The sequence below is a fragment of the Schistocerca piceifrons genome, chromosome 10 (genome assembly GCF_021461385.2).
Source record: "Schistocerca piceifrons isolate TAMUIC-IGC-003096 chromosome 10, iqSchPice1.1, whole genome shotgun sequence".
Classification (NCBI taxonomy): Eukaryota; Metazoa; Arthropoda; class Insecta; order Orthoptera; family Acrididae; genus Schistocerca; species Schistocerca piceifrons.
This window is the reverse complement of record NC_060147.1, coordinates 17,327,215-17,348,444: the sequence shown is the minus strand read 5'-3', so window position 1 is coordinate 17,348,444 and position 21,230 is coordinate 17,327,215. Positions and strand designations below refer to the sequence as shown.

The window sequence follows — 21,230 nt, the reverse complement described above, 5'->3', positions numbered from 1 at the left end:
TGGGAACGATCCAAAGGAACAGAATACGGAAGTGCTTGTATTCTGAGAAACACATTAATAACGTTGGCAAAGCGGAAATTTCCTCGATTTTGTATTGACAATATATCGTCTATTTTCTGTCTACTTCTGTCGGCGAGCTGCCAAAATCTGCAATGAAAATGTTTGACAGGAAGAAGAGAGAATGCAGAATGACAGAATGTACTGCTGTAGTTTCTATTTACGACTCACATATGGGAAATGTAGATTTATTATGTAGAACCTTGCCAGATGTCATGAAAAGATTAAGTCCAAGCGATGTCATTTATGTTTGATTCTCCATGTGATTTATATGATTGTAATATATTTCATCGATTCTCTACAGAAGGCTACTCACTGAAAGAACAACAGCAGACATGCCAATGAACCAGAAGTTTAGAACTAAATTGGCTCATGATCTTTACCAGATTGGTTCTGGAGCAAAATAGCGCAGTAGACCACGCAGCACAGACCAAATAGAGATCAACGGGCGTAAACACCGGGGAACATCGTTACTTCCAAAGAATATAAGATTAGATTCCTTTGATCACTAGCCGGTGTAGAACGAGGAGTGAATAATGTGCAAACGCCCCAACTGCAACGGCCATACCTTATGTTTAAATAAAGACAAAAACCGGCGATTTATCTAGTAATAAAAACGCAACCAGTCGCTTTTTTTAACTCTTTATTCAACCATGAACATGTTTTCGAGCCACTGTATATGATGGATATCTAACATGTCCATATTCCTTGTAAAAACATCCAGTGTTTACTTTCTGTGAGTCAGTGTAAAACCAAGTGCAGCTAAATACTGTGTATATTTGTGTATGAAGCTTAATAATGTACGCTATAAGAAGCTATCTGATATGGATACCAGAAGACAGTACACTGTAAATACCTAAAGCATGAAAGACTTCCGGGTTCGTGAAGTTTCGTCACCGATTGCTAAGTTTCCCTCATTTCCGCCAGCAGCATCACACTGCATATGATTACACTTGGTCCACAACATAATGTTCTTGTAACACCTTCATCTACGTCAACATCTATACTCCGCAAGTCATCCAACGGTGTGTGGCAGAGGGCACTTTACGTGCGACTGTCATTACCTCCCTTTCCTGTTCCAGTCGCGTATGGTTCGCGGGAAGAACGACTGCCGGAAAACCTCCGTGCGCGCTCGAATCTCTCTAATTTTACATTCGTGATCTCCTCGGGAGGTATAAGTAGGGGGAAGCAATATATTCGATACCTCATCCAGAAACGCACCCTCTCGAAACCTGGACAGCAAGCTACACCGCGATGCAGAGCGCCTCTCTTGCAGAGTCTGCCCCTTGAGTTTGCTAAACATCTCCGTAACGCTATCACGCTTACCAAATAAACCTGTGACGAAACGCGCCGCCCTTCTTTGGACCTTCTCTATCTCCTCTGTCAACGCGGCCTGGTACAGATCCCACACTGGTGAGCAATACTCATGTGTAGGTCGAACGAGTGTTTTGTAAGCCACCTCCTTTGTTGATGGACTACATTTTATAAGGACTCTCCCAATTAATCTCAACCTGGCACCCACCTTACCAACAATTAATTTTATATGATCATTCCACTTCAAACCGTTCTGTACGCATACTCCCAGATATTGTACAGAAGTAACTGCTACCAGTGTTTGTTCCGCTACCATATAATCATATTATAAAGGATTCTTCTTTCTATGTATTCGCAATACATTAAATTTGTCTATGATAAGGGTCAGTTGCCACTCCCTGCACCAAGTGCCTATCCGCTACAGATCATCTTGCAGCATTAGAAAATTGCAGCGAAATGCAACTTCTCTGTATACTACAGCATTATCCGCGAAAAGCCGCATGGAACTTCCGACACTATCTGCTTCATCTGATGATGAGCCTTCATTGTCTGGAAAACATGTTCATGGTTGAATAAATATTAAAAAAACGACTGGTTGCATATTTATTGTCAGATAAATCGCCAGTTTAAATTACAGTTGCAGTTCGTCATCCAGAACGAAAAAAAGACAAAAACTGCTTTTTTGCATTCTATAGTATCTAAAGCCACGTGCCATACGTCCGTTTTCGATAGTACCATTAATTCTGTCATAAATACTGTTCATCTGGTATTTAAAATAATGTTTTTATACTTAATAGACGTTTATTAATGGGATGATTTTCACAGGGTTCTGCGTAAGTGCAAAGTGTCACGTAACAGTGAGTATGATAAGTTTCTCACAGTTTTCTATTAACATAAAAAAGATTTTGTCAATTTAAGACTGTATTATTTTTTTCAATAGCCTTGAACAATTTAAAAAAAAATGGTGTTTTAAAATAAGTGCAGAATGACGGATTAAAACGCTGGTTAAAGCATAGTTAGCTGTTGTTACAAGCGTTTCGCATTAACTGAAAGGCAATTTTTCTGTTTGTTTCAATATATACGAGGATGGTTGCTAATGACCTGAAATTGGTTATCATCTAGTTGTAACCACATTGTGTTGCGACAAGACCAGTATAATATCTAACAGCCAGATAGGTGCAGCTATACGTACTTACCCACTGAGCAGGGCGCACAGTCCAACTCTTGTACCTCTGGTGCAATCTGGAATAAAAGAAGAGATACGTCTTTTAATGCTATACAACAGAGAATTCGTTCTGAGAAATTACAGGGAAACTGAGAATATGAAAACACGTCCAGTGGAAAACAGGACTACCCGGTATAATGGAAACATACTAGACCACATGTGATCTTTTCCCGTATAGTATGAACACATGGCCCTACAAGGTTGTTGACTGATGATACACATGGATTTTCGGCTATACATAAGTAAACTGCCTCTATAAAATCACAGTCAGCAAACTAAGTTTATATTCTCTACTCACGCGTGACCAAAAAAAATCTAGACGAGTTCCTTGGCAGAAACTGTATGCATTGCATTTTGTGTCAATTACGCGATTACATTGTTTGCTAAGTCGTTTAGAATAGTACGTACCGTGTCTTCGACAACGACACTTCTGTTATTTTCGAACCGATTTTTTTTAATTTCCTGCAATGTTTAGTGTCAGATCACTCTCATATTTAGCTCTTGGATGCTTAATGGGGGTCTTCCAGAACCGGCTATATTTCATTTCCACGAGAAATTCTCTTAAAATTTGTTTATTTTAGTTTCTGTCCTGTATACTCCTAGGAAATACAGTTGATTTTCTTCGGAAGGAACATTGTTTGTTTCAAGGCAAATTAATCACTTTATTTTATGAATCTTGTAATCCTTCACGCATAATGCATGACAGGAGACTTTAAGACGCCTTGGCTAACCAGGCGTCTTTCCGATACTGGATTTAACTTTTACCTGAAAGAAGTGTTCAAGTAGCTCGAGTATGGATACCGTAAAGCGGGGTGACTTTGAACATTTTAAATTCATTTTCGTAAATTAAACAGGAACTACTGAAAATATTGACATGAAACGTTTTGAGATGTTGCAAGAGGTGTTAATGAATACTGTAAAGCAGATTGTACATTTTTATCCCCTCTGTCTAGTTTTTTTTTTTTTAATTTTTCAGTGTTCAATTTCAGCCCATGGATCCGGGTCACTTTGAACATGGAAACATTTGCCTGTTCTGTGGGAGTCATGTCAATTACTGTTAAATGACACCCCTATCATATGAAACAGCATGATATTTTGTATGTAAATATAGTTTTCAAAGTAACTTATTTAGAAAAATTTGAGTATTTTTTATGAGTTTTCTTTAATCACTTGAAACTGTTCTTATGATTACGCTTAACTTTGCTAATAATGGAAATGGGTGCTGAGCTAGTTATGAAATAAGAAAATTATTTAAAAACAAAAAACGGTTCAAATGGCTCTGAGCACTATGGGACTTAACATCTGTGGTCATCAGTCCCCTAGAACTTAGAACTTACTTAAACCTAACTAACCTAAGGACATCACACACATCCATGCCCGAGGCAGGATTCGAACCTGCGACAGTAGCAGTCGCACGGTTCCGGACTGCGCGCCTAGAACCGCTAGACCACCGCGGCCGGCTATTTAAAAACAGATCTTTCCAAAACAGTCTGTATGACTTTAACAAAAAAATGACAGAAAAGTTATCACATTTCAAAGAAATACATCTGTAAACACTCTACAGGAAAGGAAATTGCCACGAAAGAGTTTACGCTCTAGCAGATGCCATAGACATCAAATTTAAACTCAAAATGGAGCCTTCTCATTCTATCTACCTTAGAATAAGGTAGTATCCTACAAATGTCATCTTTCTCAAAATCTGACACATTGGGAACATTAGGTCACACAAAAAAACTTCATCTAAATTCCACCTTGGAATGCCATTTCCTCAGAAGTGTTATTCCATCATCAGTAATAACATTTCCAACACTATTTTACACATTTCTCTGAATGAAACTTCACTAAAACATGTTTTCTATGGAGTTGATGTGTCAAAGAATAGGGAAAGCTCTCTTCAAATCACCCCTTGAAAGACAAGCCTTCATATTTTATTTTTTTACGTCGCCAAAGAATAAATCTAACATTTTATGCATTCTGTAAATGTTCACTCAAGTGTTAAACTTGCCTAAAAAAGCTCATTTCAAATTCTAAACTCAAAAATGCTTCTAATAATAGGCAAATATTTTTGGAGTTGTGAAGGAACTTACATGTCCAGCAAATTATTTTATTTCTGGCTTTGGTATACAATGTTATTTCATATCGACTGTCATGTCATCGGAAAGTCTTGATTGTTGATAATATTTAACGCTCTGGCCTTAGTTCCATATTTACAGACTAAAGAGCAGCATTTATTTTTAAAAGACGCTAAATTGCTGTTCAAAGTCACCTCACCGTTCAAAGTCACCCCGCTTTAGGGTAACAATTATTAGTTTCGCTCAGTTACACTCTTTGTTCAGAGGTCAGAAATACTGTAGAAGACACGTATAAGTACTGAATTGAAGGTAAGTCTGCTTCTCATTGTTCCCATTCAGATGAACATAAGTTTCGTATCATAAACAGAATTGATATGTACGACACTTTTAATCGTTACTTAGGACATAGATACTATACCACCTGCAAGCGACAGAAGAACATCAAAAGTCAGTTCAAGTGACCAAAACTTTCAATCAACTGTTAATGAAGATTTCTTTGATCAAGGAAAAATTCAGTGCTGATGGTTGTCAGCATTATTAACCCACTCCTTCTAGCACCCAAGTTGTGAAGAATCAGACGACACAGAGTACAGAATTGCTGGTTTCCTTAGTGATCATTATGGAACCCAATACAGTGTATGCCAACAGTGAGCAGAATACAGGTGTAAGATGTCATGAAAATTCCACCAGGCCCAGTAAAAGATACTGTAACCAAACGAAAAGAAAAATCCACTCGAAATGAAGAGTTCCACATCCAGGGAACTTTCATTATCATCATTTTCGTCCGAAAGACAATTTTATGGTTATGTGTTGTGTGGCCAAAAAGAACAAATGCGTTACAATGCTAAGTCTCTGTAACAAAGCACCACTGTAGATTAGGGACGTAACAAGTGAGAGAAAGTTTGGCTACAAGATACTATATACACTTGAAAGGGATAGTCAAGAGGATCGTATTTCATCTTACGGACAAACTATTGGATGTATTAGCAAGAAATAATTTGTGGTTATTTCTGCAGTAACATCTGAACTACATGGAAGGCAGATATGATAAAAGCAGAACTTTTCTCATATGGAGAACGTTGCGAAATTACTCGGAAACAGACGAAAATTGAGGAAACTGAAAGATAACCAAAACGCAGATGCTCCATATGCCCAAATCTAGCAGACAGGAAGGTGGTCAAACATTCTGCAAATGCACAAATGATATATGCAAAGAACGTAATGAAATTATTTCTGCAGAGTGTTATTTTTAATGAGCAAATATTCTGGCATGGATCAGTAAAACTGACAGTTATTCGACTGTGGAAAGTTATATTGTAATATGTAATATTGTATTTCACATAATAATAAAACAAATTTCACACTATCATATTTAATACCTTCTTTTTCATTCTGTGTCCCCAACCAGTTCAAAATTTGATAATATTTCTTTCAATGCCAATATTTAGTATTTGTTTTAAGCTAATGGTCTCACAGACGCCTCTCGTGGATTTTTGTCAGTCCAGCCACTCTTGCATCCAAAGGTTAAAAAAGCAGTGGACTCAGAACAGAGCCTTATTGAACCACCCCTCCACCCCCCCCCCCCTCCCCCACCATGCCTTCACCACTTTACAGTCTACCTGTCAGAAAACAATCTGTTTCCGTTTATAGCCAGATAAGCTCCTGCTTCCTATTTTCTAGATATGAATAAATGAACATCGACCTTTTATCCCATCCCAAAGAAAGCAGGTGTTGACAGATGTGAAAATTACCGAACTATCAGTTTAATAAGTCACAGCTGCAAAATACTAACGCGAATTCTTTACAGACGAATGGAAAAACTGGTAGAAGCCGAAGATCAGTTTGGATTCCGTAGAAATGTTCGAACGCGTGAGGCAATACTGACCCTACGACTTATCTTAGAAGAAAGATCAAGCAAAGGCAAACTTACATTTCTAGCATTTGTAGACTTAGAGAAAGCTTTTCACAATGTTGACTGGAATACTCTCTTTCAAATTCCAAAGGTGGCAGGGGTAAAATACAGGGAGCGAATAGCTATTTACAATTTGTACAGAAACCAGATGGCAGTTATAAGAGTCGAGGGACATGAAAAAGGAAGCAGTGGTTGGGAAGAGAGTGAGACAGGGTTGTAGCCTCTCCCCGTTGCTATTGAATCTGTATATTGAGCAAGCAGTAAAGGAAACGAAAGAAAATTTCGGAGTAGGTATTAAAATCCATGGAGAAGAAATAAAAATTTTGAGTTTCGCCGATGACATTGTAATTCTGTCAGAGACAGCAAAGGACTTGGTAGAGCAGTTGAACGGAATCGACGGTGTCTTGAAAGGAGGAGATAAGATGAACATCAACAAAAGCAAAACGAGGATAATGGAATGTAGTCGAATTAAGTCGGGTGATGCTGCGGGAATTAGATTAGGAAATGAGAGGCTTAAAGTAGTAAAGGAGTTTTGCTATTTGGGAAGGAAAATAATTGATGATGGTCGAAGTAGAGACGATATAAAATGTAGACTGGCAATGGCAAGGAAAGCGTTTCTTAAGTGGAGAAATTTGTTAACATCGAGTATAGATTTAAGTGTCAGGAAGTCGTTTCTGAAAGTATTTGTATGAAGTGTAGCCATGTATGGAAGTGAAACATGGACGATAAATAGTTTGGACAAGAAGAGAACAGAAGCTTTCGTAATTAGTGCTACAGAAGAAAGCTGAAGATTAGATGGGTAGATCACATAACTAATGAGGAGGTAATGAATAAAATTGGGGAGGAGAGGAGTTTGTGGCACAACTTGACTAGAGGAAGGGATCGGTTGGTAGGACATGTTCTGAGGCATCAAGGGATCACCAATTTAGTACTGGAGGGCAGCGTGGAGGGTAAAAATCGTAGAGGGAGACCAAGTGATGAATACACTAAGCAGATTCAGAAGGATGTAGGCTGCAGTAGGTACTGGGAGATGAAGAGGCTTGCACAGGATAGAGTAGCATGGAGAGCTGCATCAGAGCAGTCTCAGGACTGAAGACCACAACAACAACATGTTTCCGTAGTTACCTTTACTGTACGTTGCGAGAGGAAACAATCAGGCTGTGATCACAATCGCAACAGTCAACACACCCACTGGCTCAGTTCCCTGGACACCTCTATCCATACGGTCGCAACACCTTCTTCGTGGTCCGATGCGCGAAGGATGCTGTCCGTGTGCGTGGCTGTTGGAGGATGAACTAAAGGAATCTGCGCGCAGCCTTTATTTAAAACCGTGCCGGAAGCTTCCAGAGACGCTTCCGAGAAAGGAGCTGGAGCGACGCCGCCGTCAGAGGACCTCTAGTGCCGCTCTGGAGTCCCTCCGCTTCCGCCGAGCTGTGTCGCGTCGTTATCGCCACACACGTGCCTCCACTGTTTCCCTGGAAAGCGGGGGTGGCCGGAAGCAGAGGACGTGCCCGAAATTCACTCGCGTCAGACATTCTGCCACTTTGACCAATGCCGCCCCCTGCGACATTCTTTTTACGGATCTCTCCCTCAGTCGGTAAAAACTGAAGAGCCAATGAAATGTGTAGGCGTGCGTATTCAAATACAGAGGTATGTAAACAGGCAGAATACCCTGCTGCGGTCGGCAATGCCTAAGGGAGGGTGTTAGAAAAAGGTACGACCAAACTTTCAGGAAACATTCCTCACACACAATTGAAGAAAAGATGTTGTGTGGAAATGCGTCGGAAACGCTTAATTTCCATGCTAGAGCTCATTTTAGTTTCGTCAGTATGTACTGTACTTCCTCGATTCACCGCCAGTTGGCCCAATTGAAGGAAGGTAATGTTGACTTCGGTGCTTGTGTTGACATGCGACTCATTGCTCTACAGTACTAGCATCAAGCCCATCAGTACGTAGCATCAACAGGTTAGTGTTCATCACGAACGTGGTTTTGCAGTCAGTGCAATGTTTACAAATGCGGAGTTGGCAGATGGCCATTTGATGTACGGATTAGCACGGGGCAATAGCCGTGGCGCGGTACGTTTGTATCGAGACAGATTTCCAGAACGAAGGTGTCACGACAGGAAGACGTTCGAAGCAATTGATCGGCGTCCTAGGGAGCACGGAACATTCCAGCCTATGACTCGCGGCTGGGGAAGACCTAGAACGACGAGGACACCTGCAATGGACGAAGCAATTCTTCGTGCGGTTGACGATAACCCTAATGTCAGCGTCAGAGAAGTTGCTGCTGTACAAGGTAACGTTGACCACGTCACTGTATGGAGAGTGCTACGGGAGAACCAGTTGTTTCCGTACCGTGTACAGCGTGTGCAGGCACTATCAGCAGCTGATTGGCCTCCACGGGTACACTTCTGCGAATGGTTCATCCAACAATGTGTCAATCCTCATTTCAGTGCAAATGTTCTCTTTACGGATGAGGCTTCATTCCAACGTGATCAAATTGTAAATTTTTACAGTCAACATGTGTGGGCTGACGAGAATCCGAACGCAATTGTGCAATCACGTCATCAACACAGATTTTCTGTGAACGTTTGTGCAGGCATTGTTGTTGACGTTTCGATTGGGCCCCACGTTCTTCCAGCTACGCCCAATGGAACACGTTATCATGATTTCATACGGGATACTCTACTTGTGCTGCTAGAACATGTGCCTTTATAAGTACGACACAACATGTGGTTCATGCACGATGGAGCTCCTGCACGTTTGAATCGAAGTGTTCGTACGCTTTTCAGAAACAGATTCGGTGACCGATAGATTGGTTGAGACGGACCAATTCCATGGACTCCACGCTCTCCTGACCTCAACCCTCTCGACTTTCATTTATGGGGGCATTTGAAAGCTCTTGTCTACGCAACCCCGGTACCAAATGTAGAGACTCTTCGTGCTCGTATTGTGGACGGCTGAGATACAATACGCCATTCTACAGGGCTACATCAGCGCATAAGGGATTCCATGCGACGGAGGGTGGATGCATGTATCCTCGCTAACGGAGGACATTTGGAACATTTGCTGTAACAAAGTGTTTGAAGTCACGCTGGTACGTTCTGTTGCTGTGTGTTTCCATTCCGTGATTAATGTGATTTGAAGAGAAGTAATAAAATAAGCTCTAACATGGAAATTAAGCGTTTCCGGACACATGTCCACATAACATATTTTCTTTATTTGTGTGTGAGGAATGTTTCCTGAAAGTTTGGCCGTACCTTTTTGTAACACCCTGTATAAGACAACAAGTGTCTGCTGCAGAGGCAGGTTACCAGGACTTAAGTGAGTTTGGACGTGGTGTCTTAGTCGGCGTCCGAGCGATGGGATACGGCAGCTCCGAGGTAGTGATGAAGTGGGGATTTTCCCCTTACGACCATTTCACGAGTGTACCGTGAATATCAGGAATCCGGTAATACGTCAAGTCTCCAAAATCGCTGCGGCTGGAAACAGATCCTGCAACAACGGGACCAACGACCACTGAAGAGAATCGTTCAACGTGATAGAAGTGCAACGCTTACGCAAATTGCTGCAGGTTTGAATGCCGGGCCATCAATAAGTGTCAGCGTGTGAACCATTCAACGAAACATCATCGATATGGGCTTTCGGAGCCGAGGGACCACTCATGTGCCCTTGGTGGCGGCACGGCACAAACGTCTAATCCTCGCCTGCGCCCATCAACACCGACATTGGACTGATGATGTCTAGAAACGTGTTGCCTGGTCGGACGAGTTGCGTTTCAAATTGTATCGAGTGGATGGGCGTCTACGGATATGTAGACATCGTCATGAATCCATGGACCCTGTTCAAGCTGGTGGAGGCTCTGAAATGGCGTGGGTCGTGCGCAGTTGAAGCGATATGGGACCTCTGATACGTCTCGATACGACCCTGGCAGATGACACGTACGTAAGCATGCTGTCTGATGACGTGCATCCATTCATGACACCGACCTACATAGGGAGAAACGATCACCACGATAAAATAAGGGAAATCAGAGCTCGTACGGAAAGAAATAGGTGTTCGTTCTTTCCGCGCGGTATACGAGATAATAGAGAATGTGAAGGTGGTTCGGTGAATCCTCTGCCAGGCACTTAAATGTGATTTGCAGAGTATCCATGTAGATGAAGACACAAAAACATATTCGAATAAATTTTAAAATTTATTTTTACGAAAAAACGCATTTAAACAAATAACTGCACAAAATGAACGTAACGTTACATGATAATGTTAATGCTATGACTGCTCAAACACCCTGCAATCTAAATTTTACTTTTCGCTATATTTATATTTTTTATCATACATGTAATAATAAAAACATAAAATATTAAAAAAACGAAAATTACATTAGCAATTTTCAAGTTTTTAGTTTTCTTGTCAGAGGTTTACTTTGCACTGGTTGGAAATTTTTGTAGAGAAATCAAGCTGGATTGGCTTCCTGCAATAATGATAAATATAATACGTCTGTCTTGGACCGCAGTTTGAGCAGTTGTTGCGTTTTTCCAATCGTTCTACAATGACCTCTACTCTTGGTTGTGCTACACCCAAAACACAGTGAATGGATACACGAAGTTCACGGGCATTTGACAGCCGTGGACTCGCTTTTTATCTCTGGTGTCACCCACGAGTTTGCAAACTTGTTTAAAAAATTGAAGCACATCACCTGAGTATTTGTAGAAAGTACAAACTCATTCATCCCCCCACCCCCACCCCACTTATGTGCAACGTGCCGTAAAATAATGCCATTGGCCATAGATAGAAGAGGCTTCGACGACAAGCTATATTTGTTTCAACGAAATATTTTTCTTGCAGAACCTTTAGCTAAAGATCCAGCCTCTTCAATTCTGTCTTCATCACGTTGATCACCCATTTCATTCAAAGATTTCATAACAAATTCGTCTTTACATCCTGTTCTGAACTACGTCCACTTTCTGTTTCGTTGTCACTATCTAATGCGACATCACTTCCTAAACTAGCCTCAAACCATTTTAAAACAGGATCCTCAAAGTGTGGCTCCGTAACATGAAAAGCAGATGAAGACTTGGCCACTGACTCCGTAACGAAAAGTCCCAGTTGCGGTCTCGCAGACTGGTAGCAGGAAAGAAGAAGTAATAGTATAGGTTCAGGTCACATTGAAGTGGCTACTGAAAAAAAAAAAAAAAAAAAAAAAATTACTGCAACTTCGGTAAAGCCGGCCGCGGTGGTCTCGCGGTTAAAGCGCTACGGTCTGGAACCGCGCGACTGCTACGGTCGCAAGTTCGAATCCTGCCTCGGGCATGCATGTGTGTGATGTCCTTAGGTTAGTTAGGTTTAAGTAGTTCTAAGTTCTAGGGGACTGATCACCACAGATGTTAAGTCCCATAGTGCTCAGAGCCATTTGAACCATTTTTGAACTTCGGTAAAGAACAACTAGATAACGCCGTAATCTCCTATCCCACACATTAGCAACACAGTAACAATAAACGCCGGCCACGGTGATCGAGCGGTTCTAGGCGCTTCAGTCAGGAACCGCGCGATTGCTATGGTCGGAGGTTCGAATCCTGCCTCGGGCATGGATGTGTGTGATGTCTTTAGGTTAAGTAGGTTTAAGTAGTTCTAAGTTCTAGGCGACTGATGACCTCAGATGTTAAGTCCCATAGTGCTCAGAGTCATTTTTGAACAATAAACCCTAGCGGTCTGTAAGACCGTACCTGGGTTAACAACTTATATGCCAAACAGAATATAACACTTCAAATTAATCAAGTTTCTTTGAATTTTGGTCATGGAATAGCTTTAACATCTTCACTCAGTTGAGTAATATATATATATATATATATATATATATATATATATATATATATATATATATATATATATATATATGGTGTTACAAAAAGGTACGGCCAAACTTTCAGGAAACATTCCTCACACACAAAGAAAGAAAATATGTTATGTGGACATGTGTCCGGAAACGCTTACTTTCCATGTTAGAGCTCATTTTATTACTTCTCTTCAAACCACATTAATCATGGAATGGAAACACACAGCAACAGAACGTACCAGCGTGACTTCAAACACTTTGTTACAGGAAATGTTCAAAATGTTCCCTGTTAGCGAGGATACGTGCATCCACCCTCCGTCGCATGGAATCTCTGATGCGCTGATGCAGCCCTGGAGAATGGCGTATTGTATCCACAATACGAGCACGAAGAGTCTCTACATTTGGTACCGGGGTTTCGTAGACAAGAGCTTTCAAATGCCCCCATAAATGAAAGTCGAGAGGGTTGAGGTCAGGAGAGCGTGGAGGCCATGGAATTGGTGCGCCTCTACCAATCCATCGGTCACCGAATCTGTTGTTGAGAAGCGTACGAACACTTCGACTGAAATGTGCAGGAGCTCCATCGTGCATGAACCACATGTTGTGTCGTACTTGTAAAGGCACATGTTCTAGCGGCACAGGTAGAGTATCCCGTATGAAATCATGGTAACGTGCTCCATTGAGCGTAGGTGGAAGAAACTAAAATGAGCTCTAACATGGAAATTAAGCGTTTCCGGACATGTCCACATAACATCTTTTCTTTATTTGTGTGTGAGGAATGTTTCCTGAAAGTTTGGCCGTACCTTCTTGTAACACTCTGTATATATATAGTTTACGTACGTTAAGATGACTCAGGGAACAGTTGCAGAAAACGTCGCTGTTGGCAGATGTTTCCGGCACAATTTGTGATAACAGTTTTGTAGCTAGGAATGAAACCCATAAAGCTGCGACAATGCTTCATCTCAGCTCTTTATGTGCTGCGTGCCGGCGTTTGTTATTGCATCGCTACCATAGGACGACAAATGACTCACGTCGTCAAAGACAATATAGTACCTAGGATGGCGTTAAGGTAGACTTTAAAACTGAAGAGATGGTCGTGACGATACTACTGTGCCGTGTGGAACAAAAGTAATCCCTGTCAGTAAAAGAAAATGACGCAGAGGACAATAGCACAGCATGTCTGACATCACTGCTGTTCTGTGGAATTCTGCTTCTGTCGGACCCCGCGCACTAAAGCCCCACGTATCGCTGTCTGTTGTGCTGTCTTCTTGCTTTTGACTGCGGCAATTACGTGACGATAGTCTCGCAAGCTGGCGAAGTCTCGCAACCGACGTAAACTGCGGCAGTTTCACCGTTTTCACTCTTAAAAGTGCAATTTACCACGACTCCTAAACGGATTTCAGCACCTTGCTAAATCCCTGTCACCGACGTCTTCGGGATAAATGTGCGGCTCCACGTAATACAGAAATGGCTGGAACGTAGAAGGAATAATGACGCTGAATAAAGTATGTGACGTTTTTTAACTTAGTTTACCGCATTTTGAACCGGAATAACACCGACAAAATTTAGGAGTTTTTTCTGAGTATTTTGGTATAAGGAACCAATGATCTTCGATGGCTGTTCGTGGAGTAATTTCATTTCGTTTCATTTCCTGCCCGCATTAACCGTTGTATGTGTGTTGCAATGAAAATATTTGATTAATAGTGCAGATGGCGGCGTATTGGACATGTGCCTTGTTTGCGAAACAAAATTGTTCCACTCACTCACGGTACTTTCTGTTGATGGTAGTAATGCACAGTTTACTCTTCGGCCAGAATCTGTATTCAGTATTGTTCCGTTCTGTTTAGGGTTTGTTTTTCCGTCAAGGTAGCTGTACGCAAACAGTGACACGCAGCGGTATGGATAGGTTTACTGATGAATAGTTGACCGATATGCACATCGTGGTTCACTGAATTAGGGATAAAAAAAACGGTCCCGTTGATACCGAAACCGGTGTTTTAGTTCTGAATAACTGGAATTTTTCGGTATCTTTTTGGTCTCGGTTATAACTGGTGACTTTTATTTTTTGCTGGCCAGGGTGGCCGAGCGGTTCTAGGCGCTATAGTCAGGAACCGCGCGACCGCTACGGTCACAGGTTCTAGTCCTGCCTCGGGCATGGATGTGTGTGATGTCCTTAGGTTAGTTAGGTTTAAGTAGTTCTAAGTTCTAGGGAACTGATGACCTCAGCAGTTGAGTCCCATAGAGCCATTTGAACCATTTTTTTTAATTTGTTGCTAATAACGAAGTAACATAAAAAGTCGAAACATCAATTATCCATAGCAATAGTGCTGTTTTTTTTTTCGTTTCCAAATAAACCTCTGTTAAAAGACGAGTAATTTTTATTCGTAAAATTTGCATTGGTCTGAAATATTGGGTTATTACAGAGAATGGGAAAAGCAATCAGTGCTATTTTAATGACAATTTCGACAGGAACGAGCGACGCAATTTCTGTGTTGAATCGTTAATGTGAGGGTGCAATGGATACAGCAAACTGGCAGTGGTGCAACAAACCCAGAGCATAAAATTGGTACAACATTGCAGGGACAACAATGTAAAGGGTGACAATTATTGAACTATATGAAATAAAATCGTGATACTTTTGAACCGGCCGCTCGGGATTAGCCGAGCGGTCTCAGGCGCTGCAGTCATGGACTGTGCGGCTGGTCCCGGCGGAGGTTCGAGTCCTCCCTCGGGCACGGGCGTGTGTGTTTGTCCTTAGGATAATTTAGGTTAAGTAGTGTGTAAGCTTAGGGACTGATGACCTTAGCAGTTAAGTCCCACAAGATTTCACACACATTTGAACTTTTTTTTTTTTTAACGGTTTGCGTTGGGACGTTCAAACTGCTCGGTTGATCGCGGGCATGACGCGAATTAGTGTGCGTTGTATGGTTTGGTTTAGCGACGAAGCCCACTTTCATCTACTACATCTACATTTATACTCCGCAAGCCACCCAACGGTGTGTGGCGGAAGGCATTTTATGTGCCACTGTCATTACCTGCCGGCCGTTGTGGTCGAGCGGTTCTAGGCGCTTCATTTCGGAACCGCGCGACTGCTACGTTCGCAGGTTCGAATCCTGCCTCGGTCATAGATGTGTGTGTGTGTGTGTGTGTGTCAGTCTAGGGGACTGCTGACTTCAGATGTTAAGTCCCATAGTGCTCAGAGCCATTTGTCATTACCTCGAGAAGTTTCTTCGCCTTCAAGAGGTGACTGTGTGGTGTGCAATGTCCAGTCACGGAATAACCGGTGCGATATTACTTGATGGCACCGTGACTACCGAATGGTACCTGAAGGTTTCTGAAGATGGTTTCATTCCCATTAACCAAAGGGACCCAGATTTCGACACGATGTGGTTCATGCAAGACCCATCGAAGCAGGAGAGTGTCTGATGTCCTGGAGGGGCACTTTGGGGGTCGCATTCTGGCTCTGCGGTATCCAGAGGCCACTGGCATGGACCTCGGTTGACCGGCATATTCTGCGGATCTGATCACGTGCGACTCCTTTTTGTGGGGCTATGTTAAAGACAAGGTGTATAGCAATAACCCCAAAAGCATTGCTGAGCTGAAAACAGCCATTGAGGAGGTCATCGACAGCATCGATGTTCCGACACTTCAGCGGGTCATGCAGAATTTCGCTATTCGCTTGCGCCACATAATCGCCAATGATGGCAGGCATATCGAATATGGCATAATCTAAAGCCGAATATCTGTAGTGACGATAACATGTTGAATAAGGAGTGTGCATTCCGTAGTTTGTAACTAATTTAAGTTTTTTTCATATACACTGCTGGCCATTAAAATTGCTACACCACGACGATAACGTGCTACAGACGCGAAATTTAACCGACAGGAATAAGATGTTGTGATATGCAAATGATTGGCTTTTCAGAGCATTCATACAAGGTTGGCGCCGGTGGCGACACCTACAACGTGCTGACACGAAGAAAGTTTCCAACCGATTTCTCATACACAAACAGCAGTTGTCGGACGTTGCCTGGTGAAACGTTGTTGTGATGCCTCGTGTAAGGAGGAGAAATGCGTACCGTCACGTTTCCGACTTTGATAAAGGTCGGATTGTAGCCTGCGCGCGTTGGTCGAGATCCAATGACTGTTAGCAGAATATGGAATCGGTGGGTTCAGGAGGGTAATACGGAACGCCGTGCTGGATCCCAACGGCGTCGTATCACTAGAAGTCGAGATGACAGGCATCATATCCGCATGGCTGTAACGGATCGTGCAGCAACGTCTCGATCCCTGAGTCAACAGATGGGGACGTTTGCAAAAAGACAACCATCTGCACGAACAGTTCGACAACGTTTGCAGCTGCATGGAATATCAGGTCGGAGACCGTGGCTGCGGTTATCCTTGACGCTGTATCACAGACAGGAGCGCCTGCGATGGTGTACTCAACGACGAACCTGGGTGCACGAATGGCAAAACGTCATTTTTTCGGATGAATCCGGATTCTGTTTACAGCATCATGATGGTCGTATCCGAGTTTGACGACATCGCGTTGAACGCACATTGGAAGCGTGTATTCGTCATCGCCATACTGGCGAATCACCCGACGTGATGGTATGGGTTACACGTCTCGGTCACCTCTTGTTCACATTGACGGCACTTTGAACAGTGGACATTTCAGATGTGCTACGACCCGTGGCTCCACCCTTCATTCGATCCCTGCGAAACCCTAAATTTCAGCAGGATAATGCACGACCGCATGTTGCAGGTGCTGTACGGGCCTTTCTGGATACAGAACATGTTCGACTGCTACCCTGGCCTGCAGATTCTCTGGATGTCTCACCAATTGAAAACGTCTGCTCAATGGCGGCCGAGCAACTGGCTCGTCACAATACGCCAGTCACTACTCTTGATGAACTGTGGTATCGTGTTGAAGCTGCATGGGCAGCTGTACCTGTACACGCCATCCAAGCTCTGTTTGACTCAATGCCCAGGCGTATCAAGGGCGTTATTACGGCCAGAGGTGGTTGTTCTGGGTCCTGATTTCTCAGGATCTATGCACCCAAATGGCGTGATAATGTTAACACATGTCAGTTCTAGTATAATATATTTGTCCAATGAATACCCGTTTATCATCTGCATTTCTTCTTGGTGTAGCAATTTTCATGGCCAGTAGTGTAGTTCAACAATTGTCACCTTGTACCTTCTACCATGCGGCGTGGCCTATTAGATGGTACGTGTGTACATGCATTGTGCAACATTTTCCCCATCTGGTCTATATGGCAATTTCTCGCTGTCGTTGTCGGACATCAGTTGCATTACAGAGTTGCAACATGCCTAGTCAGCAAGTATTTTGCCAAGTGCTGTATCAATCAAGTACAATGTTCCGTTTGCTTTAGAAGATTAAAAACTAGGAGTGGCGACAGCGTAATAATGAGATAACTTTAAACTTATCAACTGTTTCATAGCTTTGTCTGTGTCTACGTAATATGTCTTTATCTGAATGTAGTCCTTGACGACGGACAAATTAGCCCGAAAAATATTCTTTAACCTCGGTTTTCATCCTGTAGCACTGATATTGGTATCGCCCAAATAGTCGTACTGTCTTCGACTACAGCATGATTTCTGAGTAGAGCTTAAAAAAATTTGAATTAATAGGAGAAGGCGACGTTCTTTTCGAGAAACACTATGGAGAACATTTAGAGTCCCGGCATCTGAAGTCGACTGCAGAACGATCCTAATGACACCAACGTACATTGCACATAGGGACCAAGGAGATGTTGTTCTTGTGGTCTTCAGTCCTGAGACTGGTTTGATGCAGCTCTCCATGCTGGTCTATCCTGTGCAAGCTTCTTGATCTCCCAGTACGTACTGCAGCCTACATCCTTCTGAATCCGTTTAGTGTATTCATCTCTTGGTCTGCCTCTACGATTTTTACCCTCCACGCAGCTCTCCAATACTAAATTGGTGATCCCTTGATGTCTCAGAACATGTCCTACCAACCGGTCCCTTCTTCTTGTCAAGTTGTGCCACAAATTTCTCTTCTCCCCAATTCTACTCAGTACCTCCCCATTAGTTATGTGATCTACCCAACTAATCTTCAGCATTCTTCTATAGCACCACATTTCGAAAGCTTCTGTTCTCTTCTTGTCTAAACTATTTATTGTCCATGTTTCACTTCCATACATGGCTACACTCCACACAAATACTCTCACAAACGACTTCCTGACTCTTAAATCTATACTCGATGTTAACAAATTTCTCTTCTTCAGAAACGCTTTCCTTGCCATTGCCAGTCTACATTTTATATCCTCTCTAATTCGACCATCATCAGTTACTTTGCTCCCCAAATAGCAAAGCTCCTTTACTACTTTAAGTGTCTCATTTCCTAATCTAATTCCTTCAGCATCACCCGACTTAATTAGACTACATTCCATTATCCTTGTTTTGCTTTTGTTGATGTTCATCTTATATCCTCCTTTCAAGACACTGTCCATTACATTCAACAGCTCTTCCAAGTCCTTTGCTGTCTCTGACAGAATTACAATGTCATCGGCGAACCTCAAAGTTTTTATTTATTCTCCATGGATTTTAATACCTACTCCGAATTTTTCTTTTGTTTCCTTTATTGTTTGCTCAATATAGAGCACTCCCTTCCCAACCACTGCTTCCCTTTCACGCCCCCTGACTCTTATAACTGCCATCTCGTTTCTGTACAATTTGTAAATAGCCTTTCGCTCCCTGTATTTTACCCCTGCCACCTTCAAAATTCGAAAGAGAGTATTCCAGTCAACATTGTCAAAAGCTTTCTCTAAGTCCACAAATGCTAGAAATGTAGGTTTGCCTTTCCTTAATATATTTTCTAAGATAAGTCGTAGGGTCAGTATTGCCTCACGTGTTCCAACATTTCTACGGAATACAAACTGATCTTCCCCGACGTCGGCTTCTACCAGTTTTTCCATTCGTCTGTAAAGAATTCGTGTTAGTATTTTGCAGCTGTGACTTATTAAACTGATAGTTCGGTAATTTTCACATCTTTCAGCACCTGCTTTCTTTGGGATCGGAATTATTATATTCTTCTTGAAATCCGAGGGTATTTCGCTTGTCTCATACATTTTGCTCACCAGATGGTAGAGTTTTGTCAGGTCTGGCTCTCCCAAGGCTGTCAGTAGTTCTAATGGTATGATGTCTACTCCGGGGGCCTTGTTTCGACTCAGGTCTTTCAGTGCTCTATCAAACTCTTCACGCAGTATCGTATCTCCCATGTCATCTTCATCTACATCCTCTTCCATTTCCATAATATTGTCCTCAAGAACATCGCCCCTATATAGACCCTCCTTCCATCTTTCTGCTTTCCCTTCTTTGCTTAGAACTGGGTTTCCATCTGAGCTCTTGATTTTCATACGTTCTCTTTTTTCCAAAGGTCTCATTAATTTTCCTGTAGGCAGTATCTATCTTACCCCTAGTGAGATAAGCCTCTACATCCTTACATTTGTCCTCTAGCCATGCCTGCTTAGCCATTTTGCACTTCCTGTCGATCTCATTTTTGAGACGTTTGTATTCCTTTTTGCGTGCTTCATTTACTGCATTTTTATATTTTCTCCTTTCATCAATTAAATTCAATATTTATTCTGTCACCCAAGGATTTCTACTAGCCCTCGTCTTTTTACCTACTTGATCCTCTGCTGCCTTCACTACAAGACACGAGAAACTAGGGCTCATACGGAGGCGTATAGACAGTCGTTTTTTCCTCGCTATAATCGTGGAACAGGAAAGGAAATGACTAGTAGTGGTGTATAGTACCCTTAGCCACGCACCATACGGTGGCTTGCGGAGTATCTGTGTACATGTAGATGTAGAACTGGGGTACCCACACAAACCACTGAATGTAGCTGCAAAGCAGTACCATTGTACGACATTCCGGAGATATGGCGCCATAAACATTTGATTGCGTAGAAAAGTAGCTCTTCTTAAAGTGGGGCGCAAATTACCCAGGCAGTGCTAATCCAGTGCTTGATAATGTGAGCACGGCTTCCAGCAGACTTAAAACGTAATGGCAAACCTTTACTAACCTTGTCGTTAGTCTGTGACTGAGTAATCCGAAAGCAGTAAAACGGTCTTAATTAGGTTTTAGCGCCTCCAGTCATAAAAGCTTTACACGTTTAACGTCAAATATGTAACACAGTAACTCATCTGGAAAGTGATCAGACGTTTCAAGCTGGGAATTGGATCACTTGCCCGCGAACGGCAAAGTTCCCGAGTTCGAGTTTCGCCCCGGCACACAGTTTTAATCTGTCAGGAAGTTTAATACCCTCTTTGCCTGTGCTAGTCTGTTAAGTTTCTCGCTAATCCCATTTCAGCTATTCCTCATAACTTTCGTCTTTCCTCGGTTTGCTGTCAGTTTGATCCAGGAGTCTATAGATTCTAAACAGGACCTATCATCTTCAACCGTACTCCGCAGTCCAGCTTATGACGTAAAGATGGTGGAATTTAGCTGCTCGTAACATAGCAACTGCTGGTTTAGTGCAGAACTACCGCGCAATAGCACTCCTGTCCCATCTGTACAAACTGTACGAACGAATAATCCTAAACCGCATAGCAAATATCGCAGAGCAAAAGCTCATTCCCCAACAGGCTGGATTCAGACCCGAGAAATCATGCACCAGTTAAATCCTAGCACTCACAGAACACATAGAGGAAGGGTTTGAAAACAAACAAATAACAGGTGTAGCATTGATGGACTTAAGTTCTGCATACGACACCGTCAACCACAGAAAGCTCATGGAAAAACTGTACTGTACATTTAAGGATCATCAGTTC

The 21,230-nt window shown here is 42.3% G+C and overlaps 1 protein-coding gene across 1 annotated transcript in view; it reads right to left on the bottom strand.

Annotated features, from left to right (window-relative positions):
* Positions 1-21,230, bottom strand: part of LOC124718636 (peroxidase-like) — a 329,029-nt gene that overhangs the window by 113,851 nt on the left and 193,948 nt on the right. Inside the window, exon 4 of the mRNA XM_047244260.1 lies at positions 2,568-2,613. The gene's annotated coding sequence lies outside the window, so the exon portion shown is untranslated. The remainder of the gene's footprint in view (positions 1-2,567; positions 2,614-21,230) is intronic.